This window comes from Ambystoma mexicanum, chromosome 4q (assembly GCF_040938575.1).
Source record: "Ambystoma mexicanum isolate Mex_15411 chromosome 4q, UKY_AmexF1_1, whole genome shotgun sequence".
Lineage (NCBI taxonomy): Eukaryota > Metazoa > Chordata > Amphibia > Caudata > Ambystomatidae > Ambystoma > Ambystoma mexicanum.
This window is the reverse complement of record NC_090928.1, coordinates 467,252,715-467,266,666: the sequence shown is the minus strand read 5'-3', so window position 1 is coordinate 467,266,666 and position 13,952 is coordinate 467,252,715.

Sequence of the window (13,952 nt, the reverse complement as noted above, 5' to 3'; positions counted from 1 at the left end):
TGGAAGTCCCTGCGCGTGTCTTCCTCGGGATGTGCGCCAAACCCGTGCATGGCGCACACGTCACTGCAACATCCCGAAAGACGTGCGCGACGCGCACAGTGAAAGCGCACAACCTCTGCGCATACACTAGAAAGTGGGCGGAACACGGGGCGTAACGCGCGGAATGGGGAACAACTTGCGAAAACAAGGGCGTAACTGGGGATGTACTGCAGGGAAGCAGAGGGAACGCCCACACGCACCCGAACCGAATAGGGCAAAGCCACGCACAGCGAAAGACACGCACAAGCCGATACACGTCCGCCACACGAAGGCAGGCGGTAGCGTCCCTGCGCATTACAAAAGTGGCAACATACAGCAATTGTGCGAGCGGGGCACGTGTATTTCGGGGTTGCGCGGGAAGTCACACACGCGATTGAGCGGGCTACGTGTATTACAGGGGTTCGCGTGAACTTTTTCACGCGATCGGGCCTGGGGGAGCATGCTACGTGTATTTCAGGGGTGCGCGGGAAGTTCCACACGTGAATAGCCTGGGCGCGTGTATTTCAGGGGTGCGCGGGAAGTTTTACACGCGAATAGCCTGGGCGCGTGTAGAATTTCTCGCGCACCCCTGAAATCCACGTACCCAGCCCAATCGCGTGTAGAATTTCTCGCGCACCCCTGAAATCCACGTACCCAGCCCAATCGCGTGTAAAACTTCCCGCGCACCCCTGAAATACACGCGCCCAGGCTATTCGCGTGTAAAACTTCCCGCGCACCCCTGAAATACACGCGCCCAGGCTATTCGCGTGTAAAACTTCCCGCGCACCCCTGAAATACACGCGCCCAGGCTATTCGCGTGTAAAACTTCCCGCGAACCCCTGAAATACACGCGCCCAGGCTATTCGCGTGTAAAACTTCCCGCGAACCCCTGAAATACACGTAGCACGCTCCCCCAGGCCCGATCGCGTGAGGAACTTCACGTGAACCCCTGAAATACACGTAGCCCGCTTGCCGTGCTGGTACAGGGTTAGCGCAGCCCTTTGCGCTGGATTGGGGATTTTGATGGCTTTTCCCTGCGCGGAAGGCGTTCTTGGGGGCGTAACTGGCGCTGCTGGAAGGTCGCTGCGCCACTGCGCGCCACGGCTGGTTTTGGTGGCTGGAATCCATGAATACGCTGTGCGCGGAAATGGGTTTTGGCGCACGCAGCTGGCGCAGGAATTCGCATGCGCACACTGTGCGCCAGCCGCGTGCGCCACTTGTGCGCTGAATTCTATGAATTACCCCCTTAATGTGTGGAGGTTGATTACGAACAACCACCTCTCACAGCTACAGTGAAGATATAAGACCATATATAAACCGAAAAAGGCTGCAGCCCACTGTGGGCCAGACCATCTCCTGTAATTTCCAATACACATCATCCACATCATCCCATAGGACTCTCACCAGATGATTTATCATGATTGATGTTCCCAAGCTTTCTGACAGAACATTAGAATGGCCACAACTTAATAACTGTGTACAAAGACTACACTAAATATATCTTAAAATAAATCTTTACAAGACTACTGCCCATATGTATATATATGTAATGTCCTTTTGGGTATTTTTTTACACAGAGCGTTCCGTGTCTGAACCTGTGCATATGTGCGCGCCCTAACTCAATTCTCGCTACATGAGTGGGGTTGCTGCTGCTGGTGTCAGACTATGCTGTGGACTGGGCTGGGATCTCTCGCATTTACAAGTGAATGCAGCTAAACTAACCCATCCTGTTGGTGGTTTTACGTGTGCCCGAGGACGCATGAACGATCATCATACGTTAGGTGTGTTGTTTTGGTTTGCTTGTCTCTCTTGTCAGTCATGTGTATCCACTACGCTTAATATATCTCTCCACATCAGATCTCCAGTCCTTCTGTGACCGTCCTGTTAGCTACAGGTCGGCACTCCGCTTCTGGCCTCTCCATTGGACTGCATTTTTTGCTTTTTTTCTATTTTGTATTTTGGTCAGCGGCTCCACGCAGACATGCATAACGCCTTGGTAGCAGCCCGGCTACTTCAGGCTAAAGACCTTTTTAGTGAACAACAGGATCTTTCAGTCACTTTGCCCACTAATGGGACTAATAAAAAGACTAACGCTAATATCAGCAAGGAAGTGACTTTACTAAAGGAACTAGAGAAACTACGGAGAAAGGAAATATCCAAATGGTGGGAGGAACATTCTCTTCAAAACTATCTTGATATTGGCAGGATCCCTCGTGGTTTACGTATTATGACTGCTCCCTCCTTCGAGGACCAAGACCTGCTCATGTTGCAAGAATGGGGCAAAGCCAGTAAAGGCTGTTCTGCTAAGTTCTTCTCAATTTTGGTGAAATATGCCAAATTGGATCATGAGTTGGCTCTAAAAGAATTGGCAATAACAGAGATGGAACTTACCGAAATTCCATCTACAGAGGAAGGGAACCAACTACGTATCAAAATCGATGAAGCCTTAATCTCCTATGAAGATGAGATAAAACAACGGAAGCATAGGAAATTTCTCAGGGACAAAATAGACTATGAGACAGGACGTGTGTTTACGTTTGCCAAACGCTTCAACTCCCTACGCAAAAATACTCAGTAAGCAGCCCCTCAGTCAAGTGATCTAGGTGCTGCTACATTGGAGTCTGATATTTCTGCGTCTGAAACCGATGAACCCATAACAAGACTGAATTTTTTAGACGAGATGCGACTGCTGTGTCAGGATGGGAAAAACCAAAAAAGAGGTAGGGGTCGTGGCAACGTGCAAGGAAGAGGAAAAGGAAAGAAATCAAAGGTAGGAAGACTACACTCCGAGGCCGACGTGGGAAATGGCTCAATGGGGCATCAACAGGGCAGATCAATGCGCTCTGGGATAAAAAAATGATGACAGATACCATGAATTGCTGTCAAATCATCAATCTTTCTTCCCATGTCCTTACGAAATCTCAAACCTGGCTTCTCTCCTTGGGTCTCAATTTTTGTCCCGCTTTGGGTTTTGATTATGTACAAGCACACATCGATCTTGATAAATTCCTACATAAAATTAAACTCAAGAAGTTTTTTGCTACCAATTCCACCGTCCTGAAACATCCGACATCACGCACTGGTGGTACTGATCTTCTTATCTCAGATATTCCATCACTCATGGATCTTGCATGCCTCGATGATGACAAGTTTGAACCACATAACTTTAATTTCCTTGATTTTGACATTAATCCCAATTGGGATATACATACTAAACTTAAGAGCAAATCAAGATTTACATCTCAGTTTTCAGTGGGGGGGTTGCATTGAGGCATTCCATGATCTCTGTGTCAGTGACTTTAGAAGTTTGCGGCGAAAAAAAAAGTATCACCAAGCAGAATCTTACTCTGGCACAATGCTTGGCTATTGGAGAACTCCAACAACTCTCAAATATTGACATCAAACCTGCCGACAAGGGCTCCAACATTGTGATCCAAGACAGAGCCAAATATGTTGCTTAGGCTAATCGGCAACTACGTGACCATTTGTGTTACACCAAGCTTTCCAAGGATCTATTTCCAGAAATACGATCAGACCTTACTGATCTCTGTACTAAGTGGGCCAACGAAGATCTATTAGAGGATGATTTGATTCAATTTCTCATCCCTGCATGCTATACTATCCCAACCATTTATTTTCTTCCCAAAACGCACAAGTCACTTAAATATCCCCCCGGTAGGCCTATTGTTACTCTATGTGGCTCACTATTAGAACATCTGTCTCAATTTATCGATGAGACACTATTTCCATTTGTATCAGTGTTGCCATCCTACCTAAGGGATACTAAAGACTTTTTGCAACATATTACTAACACACCTTGGGAGGAGGGTTTGATACTGGCTACACTTGATGTGGTTTCTTTATATACCCCTATTGACCACACTGTAGGTATTAATGCATGTAAATACTATTTGGACACCCGCTCACTTAACTACCTTGGGCACAGCTCTATGATTTTGGATATGCTTTTGTTCTGTCTAAGTAACAATGTTTTTTTGTTTGAGGGGTCCTTTTTCCGTCATGTTAGGGGGACTGCCATGGGCAGTACCTTTGCCCCGGTTTATGCTAATCTCACTATAGGGTGGCGGGAGGCTACATTTCTATCTGATTTAATTTCATCTTGTTTTCTGACAAAGATTATTTCTTGGTGGCGGTACATTGACAATGTTTTTATTTTTTGGAAGGGCACCGAGAGTGATTGGCTATTATTTGTTAAAAGTATCAACATTAACAAGGCCAACCTTAGCTTTATGGAATACCACAGTCCTAGTGAAATTGTCTATCTGGATGTCATTATAATGCTTGATAGTTCAGGTATACATACGGCTCGCCATAAGAAATCTTCTAACACCGGTCTGCCCCTTCTTGCTAACAGTTGATACCCTCACCTCATGTAAGAAATCCATCCCCAACAGTGAATTTATCCGTTTTCGACAGAATTGCACTACTATTGCGGGGTTTGATCACCACTGTGCCTTGGCAGCCTCTGACTTTGTGAAACAAGGGTATGATAGGAGAACCATTTAAACGGCCTATGTCAAGGCACGTGGACTGTCTAGAGAAAAACTATTATATGATACCAACTCTGTGAAATCAATCACCATTGATGAACCCAGACTGATCATCTCATTCGACACTGCCTCCAATAACATTCGTAAAATTATTGAAAAACATTGGCGTGTCCTTACTTTAGACAATGATCTTGGACCTATATTGTCTAAACATCCCACTGTGACTTATGAACGTGTCCCTTCCCTTAGAGACAAACTTGTGTCAAGCTTTTTGTCTCCAGCAGAAAATAATCAGCCTGCTACGTCCTGGCTCTGCGCATCTCCTATGGGGTTTACCAAATGTATGAAATGCAAAGCTTGTGCTCATGCCACTGTATTGAAGTCATTTGAACACCCAGTCACTAAAACATTTTATAAGATCAAACATTTTATCAATTGTGACACTACTTTTGTGGTGTACGTTCTCTCGTGCCCTTGTATGAAATGGTACATTGGCAGTACGACATGTCAACTCAAACTGAGAATCCTTCAACATCTCAGAGCCATTAAGAACTCTGATCCAGCGTACCCGATGGCCAAACATTTTAAACAGGAACATGGGAACAATTTTAATCTGTTAACATTCTTTGCAGTGCCACATGTACCGATTCACCCCAGAGGCGGTGATCGTGTTCTGAAACTAAGACAACTGGAAACAAGATTTATCCTGGACTTTGATACCAAGCATCTAAAGGGACATAATGTAAATGAGGAATTGTATACATTTCTGGGCACTTAGTGTATCCTCCCTCATGCCTCTCTAAAACCATGGATTATGATTTTCTCCTTTCTCCTTTTTATCTTATCTTGTTTCTGTGCACTCATGTCGATTGATGACTTTATTCTGTTCTTCTATGGGGTTTTTCTTTGGTCTTTGCTATGATTCTTTTTAATTCTTTTATATTGATTTTTCTTTATTGATTAGGCTGCTCATCTTTGCAACCTGTAAGGGAGTGCTATCCATCTTGGTCCTTATTTATGGTTTTTCTTATCGCTGGTTTTTCTATTTCTGGGGCATCGGCTTTCTGTCTTTTCTCATTTGTTCTTTGGAGGTCTACCTTATCTGCTGCATCCTATGGATTTTACAATCGTTGAATATGTTTTATCTTGACATTTGTATTGTGATGCTTTTACATAATTTTAAGGTCATGATTATTGCCAGTGGCGTATTTTATCTCCAGGATTAATCCTGTCATTTTGCCCTTGCACTTTACCTTGGCCTGTACTATTTCAGGCTTTGATGAGGCATACGTCATTTGTGGAATACTACGTGTACCTATATTATGTCTTACATAACATTAGCCCTAACGTGGCTTCAAAGCAGCGACTACATTTTCAAATGAGTTACATTGGCTGGTCTGTATAGCAAATTGAATCCTTGTATTATCTTATATTGAGACGCACAATTGCTTTACTATGATCTGTGCTGGTCTGTATATTGTTGTTACAACTGTTTCTACTCTTGTATATACAGACTGAATAACTTGCCTACTCAGGTTTCAGTATATTCAGTATGTGGTTGCCTTGGACCATGTCTTGATGTGTTGGCTTTTCATTGCATTTCTCCGAATGGCGGTGATTTCACTTCCATGTCTGCACTTTAGTCCTATGCATCCTCATTGCATTGCCCCCCTTGTGGTGGTTTTTTGCATTTTTCATTTCCGCACCAGCACTTTAGTTCTGTGTACCTTTTATAAACCTAATATGTTTTTTTCATTGTCTTTCTATGTGCATGTATATCTGATATTTGTGGACGTCTTTGCCACATTCGCGTATGAATATGTATATTTAGCATCACTACATGTATATTGACTTCAATGCTATTTTTATCCATTTGATGCCATCTGTTCATATATTCTTAGTAATATATAAGCAGTATGCGCTTAGTCTGTGGTATTGTCCCATGATCGATTTTCACATAGGCTTGACTGAAGCTCTATATGTACATTGATGTGTATGATTCTCTTCCATCATGGCCGCCATTGTTTCTATTCATTGTCCTGATACTCTCAGATTTGATAGACAGAGTTGTAGGACTGCCATGTTTTCTGTGTGACACAAATACCAGCCTACCTTTTCTCCCTTCACGTGATCAAGCACTCAGTGTAGCGCGAAATGCATTGTGTTTGTAGGTCGCGCACCACGGCGTCCTGCTTTGTCTGTGTGTATGTTGCTGCTCATTTTTGGTTGTATATTGATGTACAACTTTTTAAACATTAAAAAGAACTTCCGTATTTACTACACGTGGTTTCTTGGTCCATTTTTTGGAGTTTGCATTTTGCATCTGGCCCGCGGGAGTGCGGTTCGCCTTTTTCCTTTGGAGATATATATATATATGTACACAAGCTAAAATAACAAAAAATGACAACGTACGAAGCACAAGACACAGGACAAAGTTATAGGAAGACGAAAGGTAAAAAAAAAACATTGATAAATCAAGGTACTGCTTTTAAAAGTTCCTGAAGGCTTACAAAAAGGTTCACCCACCAAGAGACAATAACCAATGACAGAAAACAGGAACAAGGTGCTTGGGAGAGGGATATATCCAATGTTACATGATATAGTGAACCAGAATGCCTTTCCCGTACACGTGGGTATGTCCAAATGCAATGGAGGGTTTGTTGCAGGTGGTGGTGATCTCCATCTACGAACGGAATGGGACCCATGCATTTTTCTTTTGTGATGTTCGTGCGATTTCCCATTGTCATCAACAACGCCATTGTAGTAGACTAGCAGTAGATCATTAATCGTTATAGATGTTCTCAAGCTTTGAGACGGAACATTGGAAGGCCTGCGGCGTATAGTTTTGTTACAGATGTGCAAAGTACCTCCTCTGCATCTTTTGTGGAACAGTGTTTTTTAACTTTAAAGAAGGCCAACTGTTTGCAGTGGTTTTCATCCCATTGCCTTCTTCCTCAGTGCCGATGGATTACAAAACCAAATGATAATGTCATCACTACTGGCACTTTTGTAGTCGGACATGTTGGAATGTCCAACCGGGGAGGTATATGTAAAACAATAAAAATGACAACACTAATAGACAAAGCCTCAAAAAGTGAAAAAGGGAACATTACTAGGGCCAAGTCTTAGTGTTTTCTTGCACAATGTTTGACATATTCAAATGTCCCACGGGTGACAAAAACATAAAATAACAAAAATGACAACTCTAATGATACAATGCCACAAAAATGAAGCTGCCTCTCTGAACCTCTCTAGAATTTCTAGTAACTCTTCAAATAGAGTCTTTCAATGCTGCAGATGTTTGAAGACTCTAGCTGTTTCAAGCAGCACCTTTCATAGGTGGAGGGTGATTATGCACAATCACCGCTCACAGCTACAGTGAAGATATAAGACTTGATTTAATCCAAAAAATGCTGCAGCCCAGCATGAATCTAAGTGATTTGATCGTGGCTAAAACTACCGCGGCTGAAATGACCGCATTCAAAAGGTTCGCATTACCAAAAGTTTGCATGCTAACATTAGTACAACAAATGCTAGAAAAAAGAAAACTACTGTTTATAAAAAGACTTCCTGTTACGACCAAGTCGAAACAGCAATATGATTGGGTAACAAAATGTGCGACAAACATAAACCAGGAAGTAGAAACATTATCAAGGCAGTTAGGACGGTTAAACTGTCACTTGTGGATACTGTGAGAGAAAGGACAGAGAGTTACACAAGCTGCACATATTTCACTAACTAACGATTCAGCAAAAAAACAATTGTATTCACGGTAAGAAAAGAATATGAACATTTATAAACAATGATGGACGATATATATAATGGTAGAAAAATAAGGAATAGTATTTATTTCAATGCCGTAGGTTATGAGTAGAATGGAAAAGGCAAAATATTTAATTCAGATGAAAGGGAGTAGGTGACTACACCATGCAGGATATTTATATACGATAGAAAGGAGAAGAGGAGAAAAAACATGGTGGAAGTGCACAGAGTACAAAAGATATAATTGTAGAGGCAGAGTTTGTACAAAATATGATTTAGTAGAGTATGTAAGAGAGCACAACCATGCTCCGAACAAAAGCAAAATCGAAGTGAAAGAGAGACTAATGGATTTAAAAAGAAAGGCAAACACAGAAGTGGGAAGCAGTGGGGATATTGTACGACAGATATTACGCGAAGTACCACAACATTTAGGCCAAGAGATGCCAAGTGCAAAACATTTGAAGCAACAAAGTGTATATCAGTGGACAGCGAAAGAAAATAAACCCCTGCTACCTAAAAATATAAATGATGTGGTAATCCCAGACAATTTACGTGTAACACATGAAGGCCAGCAATTCTTGATTTACGAAAACGGCAATGACACAAAAAAATACTTCATATTTACAATGGAAAACAATATTGAACGTCTTAAAATGAGCAAAACATGGATTATGGACGGCACATATAAAATGCTGCCCTAAACCAATTTCCCAGCTATACAATATTCACGTTAACATATGAAATGACTATTTCCCAACTGGTCTACATACTAATGAGTAATACAAGCAAAAAAATGTATAAGGAAATATTTGAATACATAAGAAATCAAATGAGCAGCAGGGAATCATACCCACAAAAGTGCATAATGGATTTTGAATTAACTGCAATGAAGGCCATTAAATTAAGTTTCAAAGACATGCAAATACAAGGGTGCTATTTCCACTTCAATCAGGCAGTATGGAGAAAATTACAGAAATATGGACTACAAACTAATTATGTTAATGACAGTGAATTTCAATATTATGTGAAAAAAATATGCGCACTGACTTTTGAACCAGTATATCATGTAATCTCATCTTATGAAACAACAATAAAAGAACCATATTATCATAATCATGATGATGAATTAAAACATTTTTTAAATTATTTTGAGGAAACATAGGTTGGAGGACAGACACGATAGGGAAGAAAACAACCCAAAATAAAAATAGACTACTGGAATTGCTATATTAAGCGGCAGCCCAAAAACAAGCAACAAATTAGAAGGATGGCATCATGCCATGAACATGGCAGTGGGCCACCACTAACCCACACTTTGGAAATTCATCACCACTTTACAAAATGAACAAAAAGTTCAAGAAATAGCCATAGAACAAACAATCAGTGGGAAAAAACAACTAAAAAAAACATAGCAAAAGCATATAAAATATTTCAAAACTAAAAGAAAGAACAGAAAATTACAGCACCCCAACGTTAACAGACTACCTGAGCAGCCCGGCATTTAATGTAAACTTCATTGTATTTTAAGCGATGTAAATAAAAAAAACGATGTCAAAAGCATACATGTAAATACATTTCTGCACAAAATACATGAAAAGTATACATAAACCAACAAAATAATATCACCAAATGGTTAAAAAAAAGGAACACAAACATTAACTAATGAACAAAAATGTTATTACTTACGTTTCTGTCGGTTAATGATGAATCCAAAGTTGTAAGCAAAGAAAAGTTCAAATCCAAACTAAAAGCACATCCATTAAAATAAAAAGCAATCCCAAATCGCATTCAAGTTTAAAACCAATCCAGAAATAGAAAAAGTACAAAAAAATCCACAAAAACCAAGACCGTGAGAGAAAGAGCTCTGCCTGAGACGAAATCAGACGGACAAATGCAAAATAAAATGGCTGGTGGAAGTGCCCGAAAGCATGGAAAAAGCAATTATAAACAGAATAAGTTGAACAAAAAAAGATGTGAGTGCTGTCTAGTGACATTAATAGATATTAAATTAATGGTTTCATAAGTTTAACAGTTATACAATTTTCAAAAGATTAGCTATGGTGCCATCTAGTGGCCAATGCATAAACAAATAATAAAAAGTTAAGAAAGCAAATTATGGTTTGTATTACTTCATTTAAACTACTTAAATATATATAACAGATTTAAACCATAAAAATGAAAGAAAAAAGGAACAAAAAGAAGAAGAATCGGAGAGAAAAACAAAGGGAAAGGTAAATGGAAATGACACACAGGCAAGTCAAACTTTTGTAATTTAGATAATTTAGTACTCTTGTATTTAGAACTTTTGGTCTTTGCGACCATTTCTTGTCAGTAAAACGTCCTATAACACCCAGCATGGGCCAGACCAGCTTGTGCAATTTCCAATCCACATCATCCACATCATCCCATAGGACTCTCAACAAATTATTTCTCATAATTGATGTTCCCAAGCTTCATATCCCATTACATGGTGATATTTTTTCAGTTACACAATGCTGGAGTATCTTCAACAGAATAAAGACACTATTAGTACCCCAGGATGAAGTGGATGAAGACTACCAGCAGATGTATTACATCAGAAAGAAAAGAACCTGGGAAAGCCTCTTGCTCATCCAAGTGGTACTGCTGGAGATAGAAGCAGCACATCTGTAGACACTTCATGAAAAGCCTCCACTCTGAACCACTGTAGCATTTCTCATAACTCTTCAAATAGTGTTCCAGTGCTACCAGTTTTTGAAGACACTGGCTGCTGCTAGAAGCACCTTTAATCGGTGGAGGTTTCTTATACACAACCACTGCTCACAGATACACTTAATATATAACCATGTAACACTGTTTCCACCACCTCACTTCCTGGTGCCACCGTGATATTTTGGCAGGCAGCAAAATGTTACATCCCCATTCCTGTGGATTCTATGTGAATGCAGTCACTGAAACCCCAGCACTGTAGCTAATGGTGCTGGTGCTTTAGTACAAACACTGCCATTAGGGGCCTGAACTCCCAGCATATTACACCTACCAAGAGTTCCGAACCCCCACCAGCAAACTCTTTGTTTGTCGGTCCAGAAAGAGTGCCAGTACATTGCTACCTGATGTGTTGGGCCCAATTACAAAGATACTATCAAAAGGAAAATGGACCCAGACACTCTCAGTCATCCCTGTCCATCAGAATTGAAGCCAACAACACAAATAGCTTTACCTTTTTAACTCAACATCAAAAATGCACAGGTATGGTACAGTCACACTGCGTTGTATAAATAATTGTGCTCCAATAGAAAACAAAAATGCGTTTTTCAGATTTACAATATCTATAAACTGTTGCCAAATGTTCCTATCTTTTTTGGCAATACTATTTACTAAAACAAACACAAAATCTGCAATGTCACACTTCACTCCTAGAATGCTTCTTTCCTAATAAACAATTTCCAAAAATGATTCCCACCCATTTCCTACATATAAAGCAAGACCACTTCATTGTTAGCTCATACTTTAATTACCTTAATAACAATTGAGGCCATAGACTTGACCATGACAAAGGCTGGGGTCACTGTCCAGCACCAAAGGTCATAGGTAGTGGCTAGTTAGTATTAAAAAATACCACTTTGCATGATTAAAAGTGATGCCTAGCAGCCCATCAATGTTTAAAAAAATACAGTGGGCAACGTTGAAAGCTGTAGTCAGTGGCTGTGACTAAAGGCAATAGCTAGTGCCCATTAATATGTTAGAACACACAGTTGGCACAACCAAAGGTTGTGGCCACTGGCTAGCATTGTGCTCAAAACCATGGCTAGTGTCTGGTTAGTGTATATAATATACAAAGTGGGCATTGCTGAAAGCTATAGCTAGTGGCTAGTTAGTGTTGTACAATACAAAGTGGGCACGGTCAAAGCCATTGCGTATTGCATTTTACAGTGGACATTGACAAAAGTTGTACAAACTTCTCAAGGTGAAAGGCCATGCTAGTGGCCCATTTATATGTTAGAATATATAGTCGGCACTGCCAAAGATTGTGGCCACTGGCCAGTATTGTGCTAATGTCCATGGCTAGGGCTTGATCAGTGTTTATAATCTATAATTGGACACAGTTGAAAGCAGTATACACTGATAAATGCCAAAACTATGGTTGGTAGCATGTTAGTGTTTTAAAATATTCAGTGCAATGGTAGACATATTCTAATATCGAACTGGTGACAAAAATATAAAATAACAAAAATGACAACTCTAAAAACACAATGCCACAAAACATGAAGCCGCTCCCTGATCACTATAGCATTTCTAATAACTCTTCAAATAGTGTGTTCCAATGCTGCAGATGTTTGTATTTTTGTTATATGTTTTGCATTATAATGAGCAACACTCCTAATAGCAATAAGCCCAAAGCCAAGCAGTCATTCCTGCATTAGATAATGCCCCACGGTCTTTATTAAAGCCCTCATGTTGGTCAGACCTGTAACTATAAACATGATCAATATTCACCTTAACTGCATGGAAGAACCAGTGTGCCCCGTAAACTGGCATTCACAGCTGCCAATATTTGTGTATCAAGTAGAAGTAGAGTAACAATAACATTAACAAAATCAGTATGTTTCCAATTTTAAAATGTTGCACATGGAAACCTCTAATAAGCCATCCCAACATTTTACAAGCTAATTTATGTTGTAAAACTTGACTGCTAAGCACATACTGCACCTGCATTTATTAGGGCAATTTGCACCACAAAATCCATACAATTTCTATTTCACACAATACCAGTTTGCACAACTAATACCATTCATATATTCTTTATGAATATATATTTAAAAATAACCACACAGAAACACACTTCAGCAAACCATTTTCTTTTTACAGCACACACATTTTCAAATCACCCAACACCAAAAAACTATTTTTAAAACAAGCACATTTTCATATCACCCCAAAGAAAAGCACTTTAATAAACACCATAAGTGATAATAAAACCATTGTACATAAAATCACATTTCTACTGCTCTGTCATCATTCCTTTATTTTGAGTGCCGGTAGTATACTTAATGATTCTATATCATGCACCTTACTGAAATGCATTTTCTTTCCTAATAAACAACTTTCAACAATTGTTCCCATCCATTTTCTACATGTACAGCAGGACAACTTCATTTTTAACAAATACAGTAAAAAAGCAAAATAAATGAAGAGGCCCATTATCAACATATTATCAAACAAATCGTTCAACAAAACAATGACAAACAACTGATTAATGCCAATCATATGTTGTCACAGGTAACATGAACTGCACAGTGTGAGTTATGCAGCCAAAATGAGAAAAGTAGACAACATGGGGAGTGTCATACTTTCCAAAATCAAAACCAGAAAAAGAGGACTATATTCTAAGAAAACTAATAAAATGGCCAACACATATTCACTGCAACCTTTCACACGGAAGTACACATTCATAACATTAACACCAGCCAATTAGAGACACCAAAACACATCCAAAACCCTGCCCAGCAACACATGTAGCCACGGATATTCAACGTGGCTACAAAGATTACTTTTTGCAGTAACTACATGTACATTTTCTAAAAAAAAAAAAAACGAATCCAGCCTTCAAAACTTCAAATAAGACAACACCTGAGCACACAAAATAACACACACAGATACAATTCTGTGCTATATCATCCA